Genomic DNA, 27,569 nt, shown 5'->3' on the forward strand with positions numbered 1-27,569 from the left:
TCCTGAAGTTATACACCATGCCCTTGACAATTTTTTTTTCTTCCGGAAGGTTTTCAGAGAAGAAGTAAGAGAACATCCATTAGATGAAAGTGTTCTGGAGAAGACACTGTTTATTTGACTTGTGCAATCTTCTCCAGTGACTGCATACAAAGTGTTGGTGATAGAAGTCCTGTCTCCGATCGTTCCACAAACAGCACCCGATAAGGAAAGCTTGCTGTTTCCCTGTATGATAGCGTATTAAAAGGTACTTTGGATGCAATAACAAACAATCTGCTGGAGGAACTAAGAAGGTTGGAAAACGTCTTTGAGAGCAAAGGAATTGCCAACATTTTGTTCAGACCCTTGCAGCGGGATATCCAGTTATTACTTTTCAACCCAAAACTTCATTAGTTCCTTTCCTCTCAAAGATGATGGCTGGCCGGTGATGCAGTGGCAACAGGAACTGGACTTCAAGGGGAGTGGTCCTGGGTCCAAATCCTTGCATGCTTTCCATCTGTGCTGAGCATCAAGCTAGCAACTTGGCCTCGTAAAAAACAGAGAAAATGTTAAAGAATCAGCAAGCTTGCCACTTGCCACCCAAGGTGTGGAGAGGTATGAACAAAAAGATGATGCTTGACCTGCTAAGTTCTTCCAGAAGATTGTTTGTTTCTGCAGACTGCAGTTTCTTGTGTCTACTTCAGATACCCGCCTTTACTTTCTACTCCCCCCCCCGCCCATTTTCCATGGCCTCTGTTTGAAGCCATAATGATGGTTTCTCCATTAATTGACCACTACTCATGCTGGAGCCGAACATGAGAGGGAGCTTCTGGACCAACCAATCTGAGCATGAACTTAACAAGACACAATCTCTCTGCTGTTGTTGATGAATGCTGAGCAGTAGTCTGAACTTTTGCTGAATCTTTTCCCCTCTTCTTCCCGAGACGGAGTGCAGTTGTGGTGGTCTTCTGGTTTAGCACAGGCCAGCCAGGAGTACCTGGGGTATCTCAGCGGGTTTGATCCCTTGAAGCTGCTCAGCCATTTAAAATGGATGATTACCTACTTCTCTACGTTTCCACTGATGGAATAAACCACTGTGCCTTATAGGCTGCTGAGCTGAGTGACTTATTTATGCTTTTAAGTTTAGAGATACAGCACGGAGTAGATCTTTCTGGTCCTTCAAGCAACCCCCGATTTACCCCTGATTTAACCCTACCCTAATCACAGGACAATTTACAATGACCAATTAACCTACCAACCAGTATGTCTTTGGACTGTGGGAGGAAACTGGATGGACCCAGAGAAAATCTATGCTTTGCACAGGGAGAACATAGAAACTCCTTAAAGATATCATCGGAATTGAACTATAATAGTGTCACATAATCGCTACGCTACCATGGTGTCCTATTTTCTCATTATTCCTTGTGAGCCAATAGTGGTAGTAAATGTACTGGAGCTGGTGTATGTTCATCACAAATTAATTATTTGATAGGCAGGTTTTATTTTAGTTACAAGGAAATGTCATTTTCTTTTCAATGGGCTTTATTTCTCAGCGACAATTTCAAATAATGCAGTAAAGTTCCTTACAAAGGCTCTTTTCATCTGATGCGTTGGTAACTCAAAGAAGGCTGGGTGTTGCAGCCTAGGTCCTTACAAAGGATTCACTCTAAAAATTGACTCATCCATTGTAGCCCTGTCAGGAGACGCTTGACAAGGAACAGTCTTGTGCTTAGTCGCCTGAGTTGCAGGTAGATTGGTGTCTGAGATTCAGATTCAGATTCCTTTACTTATCACATGTTAATCAAAATATACAGTGAAATGCATTGTTTGCATTAACAGCCAACACTACCTAATGATGTACTAGGGACAGTTCGCAAGTGTCTCAACGTATTCTGTGCCAACATAGCATGACCACTATGTCTTTGGTGTCGATTGGTCCCATAATCAGAGATACTGCCTCACAACTCAGCACAGATTCAAGGTACGGTGCATGGTGCCAAGAGGAGAGGCTCATCTCACGCACAAAAACATTGTTTTAAAAATAGAGGAGAAATAGCAGTATCTATACATTCTGACCATTGCATGCGTCACCTTCAGAAAAACAAATACAGACTCATTAATTCCATTATTAGCAAAGTTCCTTCTAATTTTTTTTACAGCTCCCGGACTAACCATTGCTCTGAGCAGGAAGTTTTTACATGGCCGGAGAACTGCATGGCACTTTAATAAAACTTAATATGAAAGAAAATTCCAGCAGTGTGGTAACAAAGGCTATGCATGTGGGTGCATTTCAGTAACTGCGCGGCCATGCTTAGGGAGAACAGTGGTTATGAGTACAGAGTACTGAGAATGGAAAAAAAAAAATCACCAGCAACAAACTATCTGCTGGAAGAACTCAGGAGATCGAGCAGCGTCTGAGGAAGGAAAGGAATTGTCAACATTTCGGGTTGAAACCCTGTATCAAAACCATGCACCCCTGTGTCCTTATGCAGGGTTTTGACCTGAAACGTCAACAGTTCCTTTTTTCCATAGGTATTGCTCAACCTGCTGAGTTACTCCAGCAGATTGTTAGTCCGGATTCCAAGGTTTTCTGTTTTTTTTCTATCTCCTATAGAAGTGAGTAGGCACCCAAGATGTCACCTGGGCTGGAACGCTTAATTTTGCAATGAGACTGGATAGGCTGGGTTCAATTTCTTTGGAGAATAGGAGCTGAGGGGAGTCTTGATGGAGGCATAGATAAGCTGGGCACTCAGAAACTTTTCTCCATAGCAGAGATTTCATGGACCAGAGGACATAGGCTTAACATTAGAATAAGAGTTTTAGAAGGGCTGTGAATAAGAATTAGTTTCACAGAGAGGGAGGGAGAACAGTGGTTATGAGTTCTGAGTATTGAGAATGGAAAAAAAAAATCACCAGCAAGCGGAAGCATGTTAGAGTCTCCACACTTAATAAACATCTGAGTGAGCACTTACTTGCCAAGGTATACTGGGCTATGAACCAAGCGTTGGTTAATGGGGATTAGTTTAACTAGATGCTATTTTAAATGGTCGGTAAGGACAAGGTGGGCTAAAGGATCTCCAATGCATTTGAACCCACCCCTGATCTGGGCATTTGTGGCAAAGCTTAATTATTAGGTCAAGAGAAGGGCAACAGAAGCTCTGTGGCAATGCCACAGAATGAGAAAAAGCTGCAGAGGGTTGTAAACGTGCTTTGCTCCATCATGGGCATTAGCTTCCCCAATATCAAGGATATCTTCAAAAACTGATGCCTCAAAATAGGGGAATCCATAATTAAGGACCGCCATCACCCAGGATATGTCTTTTTCTCATTGCTACCATCAAGGAGGTAGTACAGGAGCCTGAAGGCATGTTTTAGCAGCAGGTCAATGTTTCAGAAATAGCTTCTTCCCTTCTTCATTTCTGAATGGCCCACGAACCCATGAACAGTACCTCACAATTTTTGCTCTCTTTTCGCACTACTTACGTAAATTTGTGGTTTTGTGGAAACAGTACAGTGCAATGCTTAAAATGTTCTATAAGTTAGTATGTTTTATGTATTGCACTGTACTGATGCCACAAAACAACAAATTTCACACAATATAGTATGTCAGTGATAATAAACCAGTTTCTGATTCAAATTGTAAAATAGTGTGTTTGTACGGAGTGCAGTTCCTGCTCAAGTGTGCACGCCTTTGGGAGTTGTGTCCAGGTACATGTGGTGCAGGAATCGGGGGTGGCCTTGGTCCCTTCTGACTGTACACCCAAGGATTATATGTTTTTCTCACATGAGCCTCAGTCAGTAGCTCTACACTGAAGGAGCAGTGAGTTAACGAGGAAGAACCAAAGAGCTGAGGAGCAATTCACACCATCAGTGCTGGTGAGAGGACATTGCACTTTATTCAACAAGGACTTCCTTTAGAGATACAGCAAGGCAACAGGCCCTTCCAGCTTAATAAACCCACGCCACCCAATTGCACCCATGTGATCAATTAATCCACTAACCTGTACATCTTTGTGGGAGGAAACCAGAGCATGTGGAGGAAACCCACATGATCACAGGGAGAACTTAGAAACTGCTCACAGACAGCAGTGGAATTGAATGCGTAACGCTGGCACTGTAATAGACTAATTGCTACCATTCCTTCCATCTATAATTTATTCGTCTTTGGTCCTGAATGTTAATTCCATAATCTTTTATTCTATTGTTATTTACTTCTACACAATGCATTTCTCGTTGTCTTTCCCTGACAGAAGAGAAACCTTTCACACAATGTAAAACATTTGTAGCGTGTAATCCGTGATACTGAAGCCACCCCTTTCTCTCTCTCTTCCCTGTAGAAGGCATGATTGACAGGAAGCAGAATGAAGATGAAGAGGAGGAGTCCTGCCACAGCAAGCTGATGGCAGGCCTGTGAGTGGTAAGTTTTGCGGAACAGTAATATTGGCTCAGTGGAGAAGATAGGTGATCAGATCCTGGGGGATCTACAGTGATGCACTCGGAGGAGTATTCAGGAAATGAGTTAAGCCTGTGCTCTATCAAATAAACTGAGTAGTCTCAAAGCAGTCTTGTGATGGGATTGACTTCATGGTCTCTCATTTCCCCTATTCTTTACCAGTAGGTTTAATACTCTTTACTTACTCTCTGTTTAGAGCGTAACTACTCTTTATTACTTATCTGGCATGAGGGAGAGCTGAAAAGCTCATCACTGAGACTGGCGTCAGTAGGGACAGTACCAGTATTATTGGGCCGTGGTGAAGCGGTCAGTGGCATAGTGGTTAGCATTATGCTTTACAACGCCAGGTGTAAGATTGGTGCTCGTTCAATTCCCTCCGCTGTCTGTAAGGAGTTTGTACGTTCTCCCTGTGACTGTGTGGGCTTCCTCTGGGTGCTCTGGTTCCTCCCACAATCTAAAAGATGCACGGGTTCGGATTGGTAAGTTTTGGGTGTGCTATGTTGGCACAGGAAGCATGGCGACATTTGTGGGCTGCCCTCAGCACGTCGTCAGACTGTGTTGGTCGTTGATGCAAACAACGGATTTCCCTGTATGTTTCAATGTACATGTGACAAATAAAGCTAATCTTTAGGAGGAATTACTGGGACTGCCTGCTCAGAGAAGCTGAATTGATGTTAGTGGAGATATTTCATCCACACAGGATGGTGAGGGGAAGCTTTCACAATCCTGTGCATATCTAGCTGAATCCTACTCTTTAAATCTTACAGCACCTCAGCTCTGCTCTGTAAAGAGCTCAGCACAAAGTTTCAGCTGCAGAGAACGTTAAATCTTGCCTGTCGGAAGATTGTTCTGATGAGCAAAATCCCCACAAATAGGGCAACCACAAAGCTTCAAGAGCACAGGAGGCAACTAATGTTTGATCAAGGAATAGAGTTTTGTTGAATGATTTTTTTCTTATGGAAAGACCCTATGACACGAGAAAAAAGTATTATTTGGCTTAATTGTAGATATTGTATGGTGCCATTTTTGATGCAAAGCTGGGTAACAAAATTTTAGAAAAAAGCACAACCTAAATCAGTATTGTTTTAGTTACCTGGTATCCATTTTGAAGTTAGAAGCCATTTTGTTTCAGAACCTGGATGATGCAGGCGTTTCAATGACAATCAAGACTCTTGTGAACAAGTTTTGTATCACAGCAAAATAAGTTGAATATTCAGTGGTTTATATTTTTCTCAAAGCTATAACCTAGAAAATCTATTCAAATTCAATCTATTCTTTCAGACAGTGATAAATATTCCTTTGAAGACGAATCCAAACTAAGTAAATAAAATCATGTTTTATCACCACCACATATGTCTTTCTTGTGTGTTTCTGTTGCATCTTCTGTGTTCCTACCCTATTCCTTGCTTGAGCACTGAATATTCTTTGCTTGTCTCTGCATTGGTTCATTCATTTCTGCACCTCCGACACCATTTTCAGGCTTTAGGTTGGCTCTTCTCGCTTTCTTTCCCTCGCTTTTCTTTTGCACCATCTTGTTAGATTCTCAGTGTTAAATTAGTTGCGACGTTTAATCAAGCAGTAAGCACGTCTTTATGCAAGTGTGAAGTGCGTTGTGAAGAAGGCTGCATCACACAATGGATAACCGGGTGATTCCCTACTCTCTGAGACTTGTCTCTGAAGCCACTCGTGAAGACGACCAGTGAAAATTCAAGTGATTTGGGGGAAATCTCAAGGCATTCAGTTACAGACGAATGCGTCAAAGTAGACATCGTCTGGATGAAAATTCTGAATGATTTATTTTCCTTTCTGACTTAGTTCTGCTGAATTTTAGTGCACTGTGGAAGATTAGAGAGCTAAGCATACGACTTTGAAAGGAAAACAATCATGATGTCATGCTGGCACACAGCATTCTGCCATTATCCACAGCCAGCCTTGATGACTTTAAGAACTGACCTGCTTGTTTTTAACAAATATCCTAGAGATCTCATTATACTGAGGGTTACCATGTCCTTGAGGTGAATCTCATTATACAATTGTGTTCCTACATGTACTGAAAGCATTCTGCGTATTGGGCAGTTTTGATGGTTGCTACTGAACTTGAGGTTGTTGACATATTTCAATGATTGACTGGAAGAAACTTTGAGTAATTAACCTTTGGCCACAACTGTAGCACATTAAACAAACCCCTCAGGCATGGAGGGAAGTGAGTTTCACTAATTGGCAAACAGATGACCAAACTTGACTAAAGTGATTATAACAAAAGGAAAGGAGGTTGTACTGTTTGCTTGTTGGATGTCAGGGTGCATAATGTGGTACAATTAACAGGACAATTCGTTCAGTTGTGTGAATGTCAACTTTTTTTTTTGAAGAACTTGCACTCATTTGTATGAATAAATTACTATTTTTTCTATGTATAGATTTTAATACATCTTTCAAAATAGACGGCCTGTCCTGGGGTTAGAGGACTGCGTATGTGCATTGGGAGAGGGGAATGGGGCCTGTTTTGCTTGTGTTGTTTTGTTGCCTGTTGTGTTCTGTGTTATACCGCTGGGCACTGAGGGCATGCTGTGTTGGTGCTGGAATGGGGAGTGACACTTGTGAGGGAGTAGAAAAGTCCCACCCTATCCAACCTCTTCTTTTAAGGTCCTGACGAAGGGTTTCAGCCCGAAACGTCGACTAATCTTTTCAACTGATGCTGACTGACCTGCTGAGTTCCTCCAGCGCATTGTGAGTGTTCCCAGCACATCCTTGGGTGTGATGGTTGTTAATACAAACGATGCATTTCACGATATGTTTTGATGTACATGTGATAAATAAATGAATCTGAATTCATTAGGGCCACCTTTTTCAAAGTAAGTATATCATATCCTATTTCTGCATTGTTCTGCTGACCCTTTTGAGTATGGGTATGTTTTCGCTAGAACGTGTGGCGGCACTTGGGGGCTGCCCCCAGCACACCCTTGGATGTGATGGTTGTTAATGATGTGTTTCACTCTACGTTTTGATGTACACATGATAGATAAACTTGAATATTGAATCTTGATGCCATGGCAGGGCAGCTGTTAAAGCTCCGGGCGCTGGAGTTCAGATTTCAATTCCGACACCGTCTCTCAGAGGTTTGTACGTTCTTCCCGTGAGTACGTGGGTTTCTTCCCACATTCCAAGGGTGTACTAGTTGATAGGTTAGTTGGCCATTGTAAATTGTCCTGTGAATAGGTGGAGTTGAATGGGTGGGTTGTTGGGTGGTGTGGCTCATTGGACTGGAAGGGCCTGTTCTACAGTGTATCTCTAAAAAACAATAAGATCAAATACTATCTTACAGTGGCACTACTCTGTGTCTTATCTGGGCTTAATCTGTCCTCATAGGACTTCACCTATCTATTTAATTTGGAACTGTGACCTATCTACCTACCTGCTTGCTATTGCTACCCAGTCCACTGAGGCAAGGTTTGGACTGAATACAAAATTCACAAATACAGAAAGAACAATATATTTATTTATATTCCTGCCTCTATTTTCCAATTGTGACCAAATTACATCCTCAGACCTTTCATCCCACAGTAGCCATGAACAGGTATTCACTTTTCGATACAGTCCATAATCTCAAATTGATTTCCAGCCAGATCTAGGCTATTTTTTGTAAGCATTTTATTCTTTGCATTTTTATTGTGAAGAACATCCACAGTGTTTGTTTTCTAAGAGCAAATTTTCCTGATCTCACACATTGCCCCTGATTTTTTTTTTGTAATGTCAGGCCTATTCTTTCTTGGCAGCCACCCAGAATCAGCGTTGATTTGCGTCCACTCTGAGGTGGCCAATGAGACCAATGTGGGAGCCACAGACTCTTTTACAGTGGCTCAAAGGGTGGGAGGGTGGATGGTTTGTGAGTACCCCTTCTAGAGCAGTGGTACCCAACCTTTTTTATGCCATGGACCCCTGCTATTAACTAAGGGCTCTATGGGTCTCAGGCTGGGAAACCCTGCCCTAATATTTACACAGGGCTTCCTTATGCTCCTGAGGCACGGTCTTGAGGTTCTCAATGCCATCCCAAATGCTCTTTCTCTACCTTAACTGAACTTGACAGAGGGGCTCCCAGGAATCGGTCTGGATGTTGCAATGGAATCTTTGAACACCTCTGGAATCTATCTCCTCCATCCACCTGGTAATCTCCTTTCACGACAGACTCAGAATAGTGCTTCAATTGTACTTTCGGTTTGACAGACAAATCAAGTCCACATTTCTGGTCATCATCATCTCCCCAGGACAAATGTGGACCTAGCCTGCGTGTGTATTTGCTAATCCCAGCTTTGTTGATAGTTTTGCACCTTGCTGTTTGCTAGATGAATGCAGCCATTTATCAATATATCCTGTATTAAATATTAGAGTAATAGAGCTGTATAGCACAGAAATAAGTCTTTCAGCCCAACTTGTCCATGCCAAGTGAGATGTCCGTCTGACTTAATTCCATTTACCTGCATTTGGCCCATAACTCTCTGCCTTTTCAATACGTGCAATTATCTGTCTTTTAAACATTGGATTTATACTCACCTGCAGCTTCATCTGACATTCCACATTTCCCCTCAGATTCCTTTTCAATCTTGCAGAATCAGAATCAGGTTTAATATCACCAGCATATGTTGTGAAATATGCAATACATGATAATATAGAATAAAAATGTGAAATACAGTACGTATATACTTATATTTTACCTCTCTCTTTATATTTCTGTCCTCTAATTTTAAACCCTTCTAGCCTGGGGATAAAGATTGTGACCATCTCTCATGATTTCACACACCACTTTGCCATCTTCCCCCCAGAGTAGAAAAGTCCCACCCTATCCAACCTCTTCTTTTAAGGCCCCTCCATCCTGGTAACATTCTTATGAATATTTTCTGCATTCTTTGCAGCTTAATGGCATCCTGGTTCACCAGAATTGCACACAATAGTCCAAGTGCAGTCTTCCCAGCAACTTGTACTGATGCAACATAGAGCACAGAGCACAGAACATATAACATTACAGTACAATACAGGCTTTTCTGCTCACGATGTTGTGTTGTCCTTTTAAGTGACCCTAAGGTCAATCTAGTACTTCACTGTCACATAGCCCGCCATTTTTCTTCTATCCATCTACTGTAGGTCCCATATATCGTCCAACTCCTGTTTTTATTGAATGATCAAAGAAAGAATGTGCATTTATATAGCACCTTGCATGAGTCTGAATCTCTCAGAAGGGTTTACAGTCAGAGAAATATGTTTGAAGTGTAATACAGTGATCATACGCATAGTAACGTTCCAGTAATGATCTGATACCCTGCGTACAATTGTTTCCTCAATTCAGAGAGGCTGTTACATCGGCTACCGGAGAAGCGGAGGGGCTTTATCAGATTCCATCTCCGCTGCGCGCCTCGGCAGCTGCCGTCTAGCAATGAGACCCCTTCATTATTGGTGCAATCAGTGGTTTTCTGGCATGATTTCTTCCTGATATAGTGCAATAGAGCAAAAGGTGTGATCGCACCTGACAGCAATTAGTGTCTCCACTTAAATGAGCCAAGAAATGTTCCTGGAAAGCTGCCCGTGGTAGAAAGGGAAGAGAACCAGTGCAAATATCAGAGATCCTTGCTGAGTTGCCTGAAATCTTGGAAAGAAACGCTTTGGTTGTTAGCAAAAGCGTTATTAATTTCATCAGGCAGAAGCCAGTGCTCATCCTGTCCATAAGACACAGGAGCAGATTTAGGCCATTCAGCCCATTGAGTCTGTTCCATTATTCCATCAAGGCTGATTTATTATCTCTCTCAACCCCATTCTCCTGTCCCTCCCCATAAATTTTGATACATTTACTAATCAAGAACCTAGTAACTTGCTGCTTTAAATATACCCAATGACTTGGCCTCCATGACCATCTGTGGTAATAAAATGAATTCCACAGGTACACTGCCCTCTGGTCAAAGAAAGTTCTCCTCATCTTTGTTCTAGGGGGATGCCCTTCTATTCTGTGACCGTGCCCTCTGGTCCTTGACTCCTCCGCTATGGGAAGCATCCCCTCCACGTCCACTCCATCTAGGTCTTTTAATAATTGATAGGTTTCAAAGAGATTCCCCCCTCATTCTTCTAAACTCCAGCGAGTACAGGCTCTCAGCCTTCAAATGCTCCTTGTACATGAACCATTTTATTCCCAGGATCACTCTCATGAACCTCCTCTGGACCCTCTCCAATGCCAGCAGTTCCTTTCTTAGTTCAGGGGACCAAAACTGCTCACAGCCCCCCATTAATAGCTTTCAGCAGAGGCTGATTTATGTAATGTAATGGTTCCGTATTTCCTTACAATATAAAAGCAGGATACTTTGACCTATTCGGTCCAAGCTGGGTCACAGTGTAAGATGATCCTCCCCCCATTCAGTCAGCACCAGAGGACAGGATCAAACCCGGGTCTCTGGAACAGTAAGGCAGCAACCTTACCATCTGTGCCACTGGGCTGCTTGTGGTCATCCCTGTTGCAAATGAATACCATAGAGTCAAAGAGCACTACAGTAACAGAAACAGGCTCTTTGTCCTATCTGGCCTGGTGTTTCTACTTTAAAAGCTGACAGACTGAAAGCAATAATTTTTCCTAAACCTTCATTGAGATAAACTAATCTCATTGCATATGTGTTCGCCTTCTGCCTTATTAAAAGCAAAGCAAGGAGCTCCCCAACTAGTCTGAGAAAACATATTGTTCTGTCTTTAGTGTTTCTTGTAAGCAATATGGCTGATGCATTTGCCTTATAACTGTCATGAAAGCAATTTTCAGAATCAGGTTTAATATCACTGGCATACGTTGCAAAATTTGTTGTCTTAATTGGCAGTAGTACAATGCAATATTAAATAACAGAAAAAACACCAATTATAGTCAGTATATATAGATTAAATAAGTAGTGCAAAGACAGAAATAAAAAAGTGAGGAGGTAATGTTCAAGGGTTCAATGTCCATTCAGAAATTGGATGACAGAGGAGAAGAAACTGTTCCTGAATCTTTGAGTGTGTGTCTTCAGGCTTCTGTACCTTCTTCCTGATGGTGGCAATGAGGACAAGGCATAACCTGGGTAATGGCGTCCTTAACGATCAATACTGCCCTTTTGAGACATCACTCCTTGAAGATGGCCTGGACACTACAGGGCTATTGCTCATAATGGAGCCGAATAAGTTTACAACTCTCTGCAGCTTATTTTGATCCTCTGTAGTAGCCCCCCCCCACCCCCCCCATACCAGTCAGTGATGCAGCCAGTTAGAATACTCTCCACAGTACATCTGTAGAGTTCTGTGAGTGTCTTTGGTGACATACCAAATCTCCAAGATATTGACACCCAAAAGCTTGAAATTGCTCACTCTTTCCACTTCAATGTCTTAAAGCACTTTTGAATGATTAAGATGTGATAAAGTGGTACAAAAATGTAAATAATTCTTTCTTTGTTGTATTGAAAAATGTATTAATTAATTTTATAACAAATACTGCTGTCCTGCTTTGAAAGAAAATCAGAGAACACCTTTCACTCACTACAAAATTATATTTTCATGTCATTTTGTTAGGAGCAAGTGAGACAGTGTTGTTTCAATTTGATTTCTGCTGTAATGTTTGTTTAAAAAAATTGAGAAGGCTTTGTGGTTGTCTAGTTGATTTATCATCAAAATTATTCAAGTATTAGAAACACCAGCAGGGAACTTGGTCGGAAGAGGAGGGACAATCATGTATTAGTGTGTTGCTGTGGTCTAGCATCATGAAGGATGGTGTAGAGACTGAGGAAGGAATCAACTGGCAACAGAATCTGATGGGCAAACTCTATAATTAAGAAGTAAGTGTTAGCATAGTGGTTATAGTGTGGAGTTCACTGTCTCAAGAAGTGGTGGAGACAGTCACTCAGGGCTTTCAACAGAAATTGGATAGGTGCTTGAAGGGGAATAATTTGAAGGGCTGCAAGGAATGAGTGGGGAATGGCATCAGATCATCGCGCTACAAGACCCAGCATGGAGCTGATGAGAGAATCAACCTCTTCTGTGACAATAACAATTCAATCATTCAAAAAGCAGTTGCAGATGAGACACTTTGTTGTGGAATATTTGCTTGTGTGTCAGCTTGTTGTTCATTCCTTCTTGTTGTCTTCTCCTCTGACAGGGTGATCTCGAGAGGGGCAGGGACAACAAGGCTGGAGGGAGAATTGCAGAATGTGCAACAGGAGGTGCAGTGATTGAGGAGATGAGGGTGTGAATAGGGACCGGCACTCAGTGGCCATGTTATTAGGTACACCTGTACACCAGCTTGTTAATGCAAATATCTAATCAGCTTGTGTACCTAATAAAGTGGTCGCTGAATGTATATTTGAAGTGAGATTACAGAACAATATAAGGTTGTAGTATAGATCCAAAGGTGCCATGAGAATTTAGGGAGACAGTAGGAAACAATCATGGACAGTACTTATAAGTGGATGAAGGCACAAAACCAGCAACTTTGCACCAATTGATTGTACTTTAAGAGAGGGAAAGCAGGAAAGCCTAAAAATCTCTGTAACAGTCTCTGTTATAGATTATATGGAGAGTTGAAAGTCACATCAAGTCACACCTTCAGTGTTTTTTGAACAGCTTCTTCCCCAGTGAGAAAATGAACCCAAGATAATGCTACCTCTCTATCTTTGCTCTTTTGACACTATTTATTTAATAATTATACAATAAGCCGGGGAAGGTAGTGGGGATAAGCTCCCACTACCTATTAAATGCACCCAATGGCATACATTTCAAATATCCTCTGACAACCAAATCCAGCTTCTGGCTTTCACGTGTGGCTTAGCAACTAAGACCAGCGGAGCTCTTTCTATTGACAGGAGAAGGGGCAAAGTTGGGTTACTGGCACCTTAAAACTAGATGCTTCAGGCAGATGGGGATTGCCTGCCGTGTTTGGCAGCTCATCTAGGAGAAGGAAAACTCTGATCTCAAACCTCCGCTGTCTTGTGGCTCTACCCACTCACGGGGGAGGCTTTGGGAGTAAACCCTGAGGGAAAAATCCAGAGTTGGAGTATCCAAGGCAGTCCAACATTGAGTAACTCCTATGATGCCAATGGTGCCAAACTGTATTGGTCTGTGCTGTTCTTTTGGATTCATTAGCTGCATGGAGAAATGGAGCCTGCTACATGGGCAACAGCTTGCTCTCCATATCATACTGCCCTGGTGTGCATACTGGCTTGCTTATCACATAGACGACCAGGTCACAATATCCATGGTCAACCCCAGCCAAAAGAGGAGAGATATATGTTTTTCTTATTGTAATTCACAATATACGTTTATATATTACACTGTACTGGTGCCACAGAACAAATTTCATGACGTGTCATTGATAAGAGACCTGATTCAGATTCTGATTCTGAAGTAAGATATTAAGGTTACATCCCATTAGGTTAAACTTACCTCGACCTCCAGAGAGACAGTGACATCTGTGGCTAGAATCCATTGTTGAATATCAGATTTACTAATGTTGATTCCCTGCTTCAGGTTATTTACAGGTTTTACCTCTGCAGTTCCTGTTTGACCATTAAGTTCTTTCAACATCCTGTTTTTTTTTTGTATTCCAGATTCCAGCATCTGCAATCCCTTGTCTTCAAGCTACTTCATCGCAGGCAGTAGAAAATTCAGTGGCAGGAATCTGTCCCAAATTTTCAGACTTTCAGCATTGTTCACCAATAGTTGAACAGGATCAGAAAACCATTCAGATTTTTGCTTCTGTGATTCAGTAGCACCGGCGATCCACTGTCTCCTGACTGAGGTGAAGTACTGTGGTCGGCTCTACCACTTGTGTGAGATCAGTGGAACTGCACACAGCTAAAAGCAGAACTTTTAAATTTATTAATTCCATAAGAAGATTTGAAGAACTCAGGTCTTGGAGACTTGACAAATGCCAGTGACCTTGAGAAAGACAAGGAAATGGAGCAAGAGGCTTTGAACAGTAAAGCTAGTATAGGAGTGTAAGAGTCCCTGGATGATAGTTAAGGAAGCGCAAATGAAATCATAGGTATGTATTTATGCTGATATGAAACTCTTATGAAGCCTATTGTTATTGTCTGAGGTAAAATGTTAGAGTTTATGCTAAACATTTGCTGTTTCTTGAGACATACTGTATAAGATTACTTAGTGTATACATTATCATACTCCCACATACAGAAGAAATGAGAAAGTTCCCACATTTAGAGTCTGTTAATGTCCTGAAGTAATTGATGATGGAATGAGGTTTTTTTCCCATCTCACCAATGATCTGAGTGCTATGTTATTTCCTTATTGGCATGTTCGCTTCACACATTTTTTTGGTATTACTCAGGTTGGAGAATGTAGTGGGCAAGCATTACAGCTGGCAAAACAAAGGCGGGGAGACCTGCAGTAACTTTAACATGATTGTTTTTCATCTCTCCATGAGGATTCAGACACAGCATCTTGCCAAATGCTGGAAACACTCAGCAGGGCAGGCAATACCTGGTAGTATCTGACGACAGGTAGTTCAGAGAGATTTACTCTACAGCTGGTCAGAAACTCTTTGAGCATGACACTGGAGGAAAAGAAATGGGTTTAAAGAAAAGCTCAAATCTTTGCTTATTGGCATTACTTCCTCCTTAGTGAAGTGCATAATTGAAGTAAAAGTGGAAGGTCAAACTGTGCCTGCACCTGAGGTGAACCAAAACAAAGCTTCAAGAAAATGGCAGAAAACAGGCAGAGCATTAAACTAGCTGGGAAAGCGTTTTGACCTATGGGCAATTGAAATAAATATGACTGGGAAAGGAAAATTTTAAACAGAGGAAAAAGGTTTGGGGAGGAATAGATTTATTCTTATATAACTATCTGAAAGTTTCTCATTCCTTTTAGATCATTTAAACCTGTTGTGGCCCCTTTAAAACTAATTAGTTTTCTGAAACACTGATAATACTGGAGGATTGAAAAAAAAACAAAACCAAAACTTGCAAGCTAAAAATATTGTTTTTTATAATCACTTCTTGTTTGTAATCCAAAAAAGTGAATTTAAATGTCAAGCTGACACGTTCAGGCAGGACTCCGTGTTTGGATTACTCATCAGTAGATGGGAAATGATAGCAGCTTGATCCTTTTCACTGTGATTTTGCCAGACCTGGAGTAGAGATATTTCTGCTCGAAGGGTCTCAGCCCGAAACGTCGACTGTACCTCTTCCTATAGATGCTGCCTGGCCTGCTGCGTTCACCAGCAACTTTTATGTGTGTTGCTTGAAATTCCGGCATCTGCATATTTCCTCGTGTTTGCGACTAGGCATGTGCTGGGGGCCAGCCGCAAGTGTAGACACACATTCCATTGCCAACAGAGCATGCCCACAATACTTGTCAGAACAACACAGGCCAAGCAACTAAACAACAGTGAAACAAACCCCTTTCCTTCCTCCTTCCCAGCCACACACATGGACAGCACTTCAACTCCAGGATAGGCCCCCTGTCCTCCAATCTCCAGTCTTTGGTCATCAGGCTTGCACAGTATTTATAGTCAAAAGTCCTGCTGACTTCCATTCTGTTGGCTCAGCGTAGCTAAAATATCCCTGAAGATTTGTACTCCTATTTTCTAAAGGAGTGAGCTAGAAAGTCAAGGGAAGTTTTTCCAGCTGCCTTCAAGGCATAAGGGGTTACTCCCACTGTCACATTGTTGTCGCTGAAAAGAAAGTTGAAAGAATTATATTTCCCAGTAATATTCCATAAATGCACTTCATGCGCATTTTTGCAGTCAGTTCTGCTCTGTTCAAGCACTAAGTGCGTGTCTCACTTTTATCTTATCTTTGTAAATAAGCCCTAACGAAGTGATATGAATTCATAAACATCCCAGAACCAGCATGAAATCTGCCCACACATCTAGCAGCATTTATTACGGTACAACATTAATTGCAAATTCAAATTCATTTCATTTTCCAAATGTCAAGTGCCTTCCCATTCTTGACCTTCCCTCATTAATAGAAGCCAGTTAATCCTTTTCCTTAGCCTGTGGCTCTTAATATATTTAATTCCCATTTAATTCCGAACTCTCAGTGAAAGAAGGCGCATTGCACGCAGCAAGATTACAGCATTACAAGAGGAGGTCATGGGCTGACAGACTAAGGCCAACTAAGGGCTTTGGCAGTGGGTTCCTAAATGAACTGCTGAGGAGCACAAAAGACATTAGTGGTGTATCTTTTTTTTAACATAGCCTGCTATTAAAGCACATTATCAACAGATCAATCTGGCAGGCTCGGATGCTTCCCTTCTGGATAGAGAGCTGCAAAATAAATGAGACGTGTTCAGCATCAGCCAGTTTTATGCAACTTAAATGTGCCATTAATTAAACAGATTTGCAGAAGAACAGGTTCTGTCTTGGTGACTCAAAGAACTTTCTCCCTGGTTACAGAAGTCACAGATTCATGCCCAGCAGTATCCATACCTTGTGTGTGTGGTGCTGTTGATTCACCGACGTTTTCTTTTCAGAGTGATCCTGCTACTAAATAGCTTCAGTTTAGAACTATTGAGCTGTTTAATACACAGCAGGCCCTTCAGCCTAGCTTATCCATACCTTTTGCCTATCTAGGCCAATTCCTGCAATAGACCCTTATCTCTCTGCCTTTTTCTATGAAGGTCTGTCCAAATGCCAATTAAAAACCATCATTGAATCTGCCTCACACACAAAATAGAGGAGAAACTGAGCAGGTCAAGCAGCATCTATGGAGATGAATAAACAATTGCTGTTTCAGGTCCTGCAGTGCCAACTATTGATTCCTCTCCATGGATCCTGGTGAGTTCCTCCAGCATTTTGCATGGGTTGCTCGGGATTTCCAGTATCTGTGGGATCTCTTGTGTTTATGCTTTTAAGTTCACGTTCCATTGTGGATTCTTTGTTGTTAAATTTGCTCATGTGTTTCCACTCGTTTTTATCTCCAGTAGTGGCCTTAGATGTTCGATGGGGAGGGTGACGCAGGGCAATTCCCATCCTTGGTGAATCATTATACAGATGTCCTACAATCACTCATCTGTACTGACAAAAATATTTCTTTGTTCTTTGTACTTACATTTAATTGTTTTCTGCATAGAATGATCAGGGAGAATTCTGCATCAGATACCTACCCCACATGTTGTAGGAGCCCGGTACACCTGGGTGTAGATCCTGCCTGCTTTGAAGGTGAAAGGGCTTGATGGACTGCATGAAGATCACAATTACCACAGGAATGAATCCTTTACATGGGTAAGAGATTTCAGAGTCTGAATAATGAAATAAATGCTTTCATTTGTTTAATTGTGTACCTCTGTGTCATTTCTGCAATTAATCCCTCAGATAAGTAGCAAATCCTTCTAACATCATTCATCTGATTCAATTAGTGTATCTACATAGAGTTATGCTTACCATGCATGGCACAGTATACACAGTCGAACACTGTACTAAAACCTCCAAAATGATGATTATTTGAAAATAGTTTCAATAGGTGCATAAAGATTTTTTTCTCCTTATGCTGTTCTGTAGCCCAATAACAATATGATGGTCAATATTGTGATACCTGGTTGACTGGTTCTTTGAAACTGACAGACTGATTCTGCAAACGTTGGAAATCCGGAGCCACACACACAAAATGCCTGAGGAACTCAGCATGTCAGGCTGCATCTATAGAGAGGAATAAACAGTCAATGTTTCCACCTGGGTAGCCTCCAATCTTATGGCATGAATATCAATTTATCTAATGTTTGGTAATATCTCTGTCCCCTTTCTCTTTTTTTTTATTCCTCATCTGGTTACCCTCTCAGCCCTTCTCCTCGCCTGCCCATCATCTTCCTCTGGTGCACCCACCTCCCTCCCTTTCTTCCATGGTCTACTGTCCTCAATTATTAGATTTCTTCTTCTTCAGCCCCTTATATCCTCCATCTATTCCCTCCCAGCTTCTGGCTTCATCCCCTATCCCCCATGCACCCACCTTCCCCCTTCACCTAACACATGCTAACTTGTACTCCTTCCTCTCCCTCCACCTTGTTATTCTGGCTTCTGCTCCCTTCCTTTCCAGTCCCAATGAAAGGTCTCAGCCCATAACCTCCACTGCTTACTCCTCTCCATAGATGCTGCCTGACCTGCTGAGTTCCTCCAGCATTGTGTGTGTGTTGTTCGTTGAAAGTGAGTTGTGTTTTTTCTCATGGACACTTCCTCCTAATAGGGAACTACTTCAGGTAAGCAATGTTACCCTGAAGAAAGTACATGTCAGTGTCTTTTGGAATTGAAAAAGCAAACAATGAGGCCAGTGAGATTGAAGAAGCTGGGAGAGAGGTACATGTGATTCCACACCAATATCCAAAACAACTTCTCCCAAGTTTCCTTCATTGAAATGTTCTTCTAATCATTATTTTCCTGGTCATCCTTTCCCTCCCAGTGTTACAATTTGGGGTTAAAGAGACAGACGGACACAGCCCAGTCCATCACAGTCAAAGCCCACCGTACTAATGAGCACAATTACAAGGAGCACTACCATAAGAAACTACCCACCATCAAAGACTCTCACCATCCAGGCCAGGCTCGCTTCTCACAACAGGTTGAGTACCCCTTATCCAAAATGCTTGGAGCCAGAAGAGCTGCAGATTTCAGAGTTTTTCGGATTTTGGAATATATGACGAGACAGCTTGGGTTCACTGACTGAACTTAGGTGCTACTGGTAGACAGTCTTTGCCTGCACTTGTTCATCACACATATGTACTGGTGCAGCTGTTCAGCATGGTAGATCCTCATCAGCGTCAATCCTGGCAAACTCGTCGATGAATTTCTCTGCTGCTCCGTGTCAGCAGATGCTTTATCACCACAAATCTTTAAAAAATTAATACCATGCCTTTACTTAAATTTCTGTAACCTGCCTGTTGAATATTCACAATTACCTTAAATTTTCAATTCATTGTGATAGACCTTTGTTTGTTTCATGATCACCATACCACTAAACGGCATATGTTCACTTTCGACGCTGACGAATCCACCCTTGCAATACACAATCAAGATCTTCATTTTCTGCTTCATGCAGTGCTTTCTTTCTATTTTCATTAACTTCTGTTCATTACAAAAGTGAGATCACTTCTCAGAACTGTCTGCGGTGTGCAGAGATCTGCACATCACCTGGGAATCTTCCCAGCATTTGGGGAATTTTCCATTTGTGACATCAGGTCAGTGCTCAAAAACGTTCTGGATTGCAGAGGTTTTCAAATTTTGGAATTTTGGATAAGGGGTACTCAACCTGTACTACCATCAAGTAAGAAATACAGGTGCCTTAGGTCCCTCTCCGCCAGGTTCAGGAACAGTTATTACCCTACAATCATCAGGTTCCTAAACCAGCATGGATAACTTCACTCACCTCAACTCTGAATTGATTCCACGACCTACAAGGATGCTACAACTCAGGTTCTCGGTATTATTTATTTATTTTTGATTTGCATTGTGATCAAAAACATCCTGAGCAGAAAGTGATTCAAGAGAAGTGAAGACTGGGAAAGAAATCGGAAAGTAGAAATAGTAGAACAGAGTCAAGGACTTTGCCTGCCCTTTTCTCGTGTTCCTATGTACTAAGGATATAAAGTGACTTCTCAGTGTTATTACCATTTCCTTGGTGTATGATTCAGTATCTCTATTAGAACATAGAAAACCTGCAGCACAATGCAGGCCCTTTGGCCCACAATGCTGTGCTGAACACGTACTTACTTTAGAAATTACCTAGGGTCACCCATAGCCTTCTATTTTTCTAAGTTCCATGTACCTATCCAGGAGTCTCTTTTCTTTTCAAATCTTTTTATCATTATTATTCAAAATTAACAAGAGTACATCAAAGTAGGCAACACTTACAATGTCTCAAGAAAAAAAAACATTGTTTTAAAGATTGAAAAAATTTTGGTGACAAGAAAAGAGAAAACAACCCTACTAAGCAAGAAAAAGTGAGAAAAAAAACCCATTAGGTGTTCAACCCCAGAGCCATGCGTCATACAAAAAGCTTCTAAAGATAAACATTGAACAGTCAGCAAGAAAAAAAAGTACAAAAAATTTACAATTAGATCATGGAGGAAATCTATCAATTAACTCAAATGATAGTACCGAGCAAATGAACCCCATCTTTTCTCAAAATCAAACATAGGTTCAAAAGTTGGACTTCTAATTTTCTCCAAAATGAGACATAGCATCACTTGAGATAACCATTGTGACAAAATGGGAGCCAATGTATCCTTCTACTTCAACAAAATGGCCCTCCCAGCTATCAATGTAACAAATGCAATAACATGTTAGTCAGACAAAGAGATACCGCGGATATTTTGAGGAATTATTCCAAAAAGCACAGTTAATTTGTTAGGTTGTAAATTAATTTTAAGTGCTTTAGAAACTGTAGAAAAAACTGACTTCCAGAACTGTTTCAGTATAGAACTGGACCAAAACGTGTGTCAGTGTAGCTGTCTCAGTTTTACATCTATCGCAATAACTATCAACATTAGGAAACATTTTAGACAATCTCTCCTTCATCAAATAGTAATGATGTACAATTTTAAATTGAATTAATGAATGACGAGCACAGATTAAAGAAGAGTTAACTAACTTCAGAATCCGCGTCCAGTCCTCCGTCATAAAAGTCAAATTAAGTTCCTTTTCCCAATCTTGTTTAATCTTAAATAAAGGATGCTTATCCCATTGTAATAGTAAATTATAAATTCTTCCAATGGAACCCTTCATTGAAGGGTTCACACTCGTAATAGTATCTAATAGGTTGACATCCAATATGTAAGTAAAATTACTTAAATATTTTTGTAAGAAATGTCTAACTTGAAGGTATTGTAAAAAGTGTGAGTATGAAAGAGAATACTTATCAATTAATTGTTCAAAAGACATCAGTCTATCTTCTTTAAATAAACACAGAAAAGAATTAGTACCTTTATTTTACCAAAGTAAAAAAATTGGATTACTCAAAGAAGGCTTAAAAAAGTAATTTTGATAAATTAAACTACAAAGTTTAAATTTTTTAAGATTAAAAAAATTATGGAACTGGAGCCAAGTTTGTAAAGAATGCTTAGTCACAGGGTATAAATTTAAATTAGCAACTTTAGCTAATTGTATAAGTAAAGCAGCTCCCAATAACAAGGTTAAATAAAACTGTTTCACAGCTTTCAATTCCAAATCTACCCAAATTGGTGGATCATTCTTATAAACCCAATATAACCAAAAGGACATATATCTCACATTAACAGCCCAGTAATACAAACGTTGGTACATTTTTTAATTAGGCAAAGTGAGACCTCCATCCTTTTTCAACTTTTGTTAGTGACATTTACTAATTCTTGGTCTTTTATTATTCCAAATAAAAGATAAAATAATAGAATGAATCTGATCAAAAAACTTCTTAGTCAGAAAAACAGGGATATTCTGAAATAAATATAACAATTCTGGTAAAATCATCATTTTGACTATATGGATGCGACCAACAAGTGAAAATGTTAGTGGGTTCCATCTACTAAATCAGGAGTCTCTTAAAAGACTCTATTGTATCTGCTTCCACCACCGTTGTCGGCAGCCCATTCCATGCACTCACCATTCTCTGCATTAAAAAACCTACTCCTGACATCTCCTCTGTACCTACTTCCAAGCACCTTAAAACTGTGCCCTCTCGTGTTAGCATTTCAGCCCTGGGAAAAAGCCTCTGATTATCCCCACGATCAATGCCTCTCATCATCTTATACACCTCTATCAGGTCACCTTTCATCCTCCGTCGCTCTAAGGAGAAAAGGCCAAGTTCACTCAAACTATTCTCATAAGGCATGCTCCCCAATCCAGTCAACATCCTTGTAAATCTCCTCTGCACCCTTTCAATGGTTTCTACATCCTTCCTATAGTGAGGTGACCAGAACTGAGCACAGTACTTCAAATGGGGTCTGACCAGGATCCTATATAGCTGTAACATTACCTCTTGGCTCTTAAACACAATCCCACGATTGATGAAGGCCAATGCACTGAATGCCTTCTTAACCACAGAGTCAAACTATTATTCTCTCACTAAGGTAATAGAAGTAGATGATAATTTGACCTGTCAACAAAGGTGTTTTATTCACGCAGTGATTCACTGTGTAGATGTGGTTACAGTTGTTTACATCCTCATAGCTTCCTTTTGCTCCCTGGCACTTTTGCAACGCTATCCTGCAGATCATCATGGTATTGATAGTCACGGTGGGCGGCAGTACAGGAAACAATTATTGACTATATCATGCGTGCTCCGATGTGCATCCCTCTGCAGTTTTTCCCATGGTGTCTGTCACACCGTTGGGTTTTGGTGAAGGTCGCATGCCCTTATGAAGGTGTGGACTTTAAAAATCAGACAACAGGCTGTTAAGCACATTCAGTGCAAAGGTGTTTATTGCGTGCCAGAGGTGGAAAACTTTTAGAAAAAGTGGAAAAATTATCCGATAAGCATAACATCAGCACTGCCAGACAGGGATAATAACGGGGCTATTGGGGGGAGGAAGAAATTACTTGTGGCTGACTGGCTGTCATAGTGACCCTTCTCTCGGCCTCATCCAAGAGGGTCAGTCTCATTGAATCTGTGTCCTTCAGTCTCTCTCTTTCTTTAAACAATGAAAACGAGTGCTTTCCTTGAAGACCTGCTTTTAAAACAGTACAAAACTCCGTGACTGATCCATTACTGCTAGCTGGCACTCTGTAAGTCTTAACACTTTTCTACTTACATACTGCTATGTCAATTTTCAGTCATTCTTAGCTTTTTATAAAACCCTGACACTCTTACTGCAGTGAAACCGTCAGCTTACACATAAAATGTGTTTTACTGCACCAAATGGATATTTAAGTGAGGTAACTCTGTCACTTGTGATGGGATCAACACTGGGTCAACGCAGTGGGCCTAAATCCAGCTCAACGTGTAACTGTGGCATAAATGACTCAATGCAACCTTCCAGTTGGTGCCTGGACTTATTACACGATAAAAGACGATTAGGAAACAGGAAGTGCTATTTCAGGAACATTCTCAGTGATAGATCAGTCTGTGCATTGTTCTGATTTGATGAGTGTGAAGAGAGTTGGATGATATATTCATCTCATTTCGACAGCGATCTCATCCAGGTCAATGGTGATTGAAGTGTATAGAATGAGAGCAGTTACTGTAATGACTCAGCCAATTGTCTCTGAAAACCAGCGTCCTTTAATGAGGACACAGAATCCTTTTAACTTGCCCCTCAAGGTCCCTTAGGCCGTTGCGCACATGGTGATGGACTTGGCCGGTGACACACACATCCATTGACTCAGGTCACCCAAGGAGTAAAGTCATTAACTGAAACAAGATGTCACCTAACTCAGCAAACACGCTTCCATAACTGAATTCAACGCTGGATGCTCTGCAGCCTTTGTTTAATTTTTTGAAATCCCCCTTGAGGTTTGCAGTTTAAAAAAATTAAATCCAAGATTAATCACATAAAAACAAATAAATTGCCTGTTTATGGTGAAAATTTAGAGAGGTCATTGCTTCAACCTAATTGCTTTTACAGGTATTTTTTTCCTTCTGGGTTCCGTTGGATATGCCTTGCTTTGTTACATCAAAAGAACTCGCTCCTTATTTTTCACTTCCAGCTATTTTTACCAAGATTAGCAAATGGGAAATACTGGGCTTTGGATCCCTAATGCTTGTCAAAAGAAATCATGTTTTTATTTTGTTCTTTCTGTATCTTCAACTGATGGTAAGTACATCAGATATAATTTATTGAATAATGTGAGGTTCTAAGAATTCTCTGATTAATCTTCCTCTGTCTCCTTTTTATTTTCCCACAGACACAAAATACACATACAGATGCCTCTCCCGTTATACATGGTTCTCACATTGTGTATAAAGCTTGCCTTGTATACATTCTTTTGTCTCTTATTTGCATAGTTTTTGCATAAAAAGTTGCATAAATGGGTACCATGGTAGTGCATGGGCTAGTCCATTGCTATTGCAGCTCAGGGTATTCCAAAGTTCGGGGTTTAATTCTGGCACCGTATTCAAGGAGTTTGCACGTTCTCCCCGTGGACCATGTGGGCTTCCTCTGGGAGCTCCACTCTCCTCCCACAGTCTAAAGACGTACTGGTTAGTAGGTTACTTGATCATTGTAAATTGTCCTGTGATTAGGCTAGGATTAAATAGGTGGGTTGCTGGGCCACGCGATTCATTGGGCCAGAAGGGGCTGTTTTGCGCTATATCCCTAAATAAATAAACTAATGAGTAAATATATTAGTGTACGTATAAAGTTCAAAGTACATTTTATTATCAAAGTATGTACACTTTATACAACCTTGAGATTTGTCTCCTTACAGGCAGCCACAAAACAAAGAACCCCAATAGAACCTATTAAAAACAAAAGAAGACTGATTCATATACCCAGTGTGCAGAGATCGCAGAATAAAAATTGCGCAAACAATAAAAGCAAGCAAACAGCATTCAGAGGTGAAGTTCACAATGCTAGGCATCAACGTCCACTCGTTGTAGGCCACAGCCTCAGCCCGGATCAGATTTGAGCAAACCCCGTGAAGCAGTGAGCCAAACTGACTCGTCTCTCGCCTCCAACCCCGACACCCCAACCATTCCAATCTGTCCCGGGACATAGATCGTCCAAACCTCAGGATATTCCTCGCTCTCGGACTCGGGCTCTGCCACTTCGATATGGCCTGTACCCGATCTTTCAAATTCACTTCAATTATATCATTATACGTAATTATGTAGAAAGCATGTTCCAAATCACAGAATGGTAGTTCCAGATAATTTCTGCTGTGTCAGGAAAATCGCAACAGCCCCAGACATTTAGAGACCAATGAAGATGAGCCTTGCTTTGGACGTCACCAATCATCTGACACTTTGTGGAAGACTAGTGATTTTGTTGTTGTAAAATGAGACTTGACAACAAATCACAGTCTACCTCACAGCATCAGATACTTGCATCAAACTGAACAAACTGAAACCAAGCTCTCTGCACAATTTCTGCTGCTTTGCCTGCACACCTGAAGTTCCAGAAGACTTGCCCTGTAGCACACTAAAGGAGACGCCAAGAGGACCACAACCTTGTCGTAGGGTTTTGGAGGCTTGCATGCCTCATTGACCCACAGTGCCATGTTGGCTGGAGTCAGGGCTTTACGATTTGGCTCTTGGCAGGGTCAACCATCCCAAACAGGATGAAGTGTAGAGGCCAGACTAAGGGTGGTCCACTAGGCCGCCAGGGTGCAGGGGTTCAGCACAGGGCTAACAACTGTGACTGATAAAATAAAATTGTTACAGATACAGCAATGAAGAATCCTTCTACATATGAGTGTAATGGTATTCCTGAGTCTCCAGCTGGAAATTGCATGGCTGACAGCAGTGAAAACCAAGAGGAAGCTACTGATGTGATGAAGGAAGCCCTGAACACTACCAGAGATAGAGGGCCTTCATTGCTGCCCTGAATACTAGCAGCATAATGGGCATTAAGTAGGTAAGTACAATAAAGAAGCACCCAAAGCCACTAGCAGCGGTTCCATTCATTCAAAGTATCACTGATTTGAATCAACAATTTATACCTGTCTCCGAGTTAAAGGATTTATGATTTGTAGATATAATCTCATATGAGTCTCCTGTGTGTCAACTTCCGTTTCAGTCCTTGAGAGAACATCACTTATTAGTGTAAAAGTTAAAGGTGGGCTACAAGTTAATATGAGGTGATGGTCCATCTGCTCATCCAAGGTGAGACTAAAAGATATTCTCCATCATAGGAATTAAAGAAGGAGACTTGTGCCATGGAGACACTAAAAACTGCAGATGCTGGAATCTGGAGCAAAAAACAAACTGCTGGAGAAACTTAATGGGTCAAACAGCATTTGTGGAGACAGAATATTGGAAATGTTTCAGGTCAAGACTCTGCATCTGGGCTTGTTTCATGCTAGCTACCTTTCTTGATTACATTAAGACCAATTCCACCCCTTTCTCCCCAACAGCCTTCAAATTTCCAATTCTGTTCTAATTGTTTTATTCTTTGTCTCCGCAACCTGTTGTGATAAAATATTTCTTATCACACAATGTATCAAAAGAAAGTAATTCCTGCTTTTGGTGTTTTTGTAATAATCCTAAGCAAGTGAGCCAACAAAAGGAGTATTTTAAATGTTTTAACCTTTCAAAGCCTCTCACAATTTGGCAGTTCTCTCTCTTCCAGTGGATTCCTGTTTTGAGTTTTCTTACTACTAGTTTTTAACAACTTCCTTTTATCCTTGGAGCATCCTTTTCAATTATTGCTGTCTTCATTCTATATTGTCCTGCTAATGAGCTGCCTAAATATGCATACAATACTCAAATCAATGTTTTGTAAATAATTTCCTTGATTTCATATTCAATATCATGGTATGTAAAGAGCAGATTCAGGATAAATATCCCAGAAATGAATGGGTTAACATATAAGGAATGTTAGATAGCTCTGGGAGGAGGGATCTCATTGAAACCGATCGACTGTTGGAAGCCTAGATAGAGTAGATGTGGAGAGATCATCTCCCATAGTGGGGGAGTCTTGGACTAGAGCGCACAGTCTCAGAAAGCAAGGATATCCCTTTGGATCAAAGATGAGGAAGAATTTCTTCAGCAAACATGTGGTGAATCTGTTGAATTTCATTGCCACAGACAGCTGTGGGGGTCAATTCATTGGGTGTATTTAAAGAAGAGGCTGATAGCTTCTTGATTAGTATGGGTGTCAAAGGTTATGGGGTGAATGGCCTGTTCTGCTCCTATGTTTCCTGCTTTTGTGGTCTTATATAAAAGCTAAATCCCGTTTCCCTCTTGTGCCTCAAAACCTTAAGTGTCTTTACATTTTTAGATCGCTCTGTTCCAATGTTAATCTTCCTACTATTTGAGATATCATAAAGCCAGAGAGAATATAGAATGGAAACAGACCCTTGGGGTCATTGAATCCTTGGGATCATCAAGCAGCATCTACACTATTATAAACATTGAATTTTAATCTCTTCCCATTCCCACCATCACCAAATTCTCCCATTCACCCGCACAATAGGACAACTTACAGTGGCCAATTAACTTAACACACACGTTGTTAGGATTGGACAGTAACCAAAGCACTCCAAGGAGACCTACATTTCCACAGAGAGAAC

General features: G+C 41.0%; 1 long non-coding RNA gene across 2 annotated transcripts; it reads left to right on the forward strand.

The window, feature by feature from the left end:
• On the forward strand, positions 1–26,841 carry LOC134355988 (uncharacterized). 2 transcript variants are annotated; one of them, XR_010020247.1, is made up of 6 exons: positions 1–244; positions 4,314–4,393; positions 14,023–14,459; positions 17,509–17,660; positions 25,720–25,912; positions 26,190–26,841. It is a non-coding gene; the product is annotated as an uncharacterized LOC134355988 (long non-coding RNA). The 2 variants fall into 2 exon arrangements; XR_010020248.1 differs by lacking the exons at positions 25,720–25,912; positions 26,190–26,841 and adding an exon at positions 23,963–24,297.
• The last annotated feature ends 728 nt before the right edge of the window (positions 26,842–27,569 follow it).

The sequence above is a fragment of the Mobula hypostoma genome, chromosome 13 (genome assembly GCF_963921235.1).
Source record: "Mobula hypostoma chromosome 13, sMobHyp1.1, whole genome shotgun sequence".
Taxonomy (NCBI): Eukaryota; Metazoa; Chordata; class Chondrichthyes; order Myliobatiformes; family Myliobatidae; genus Mobula; species Mobula hypostoma.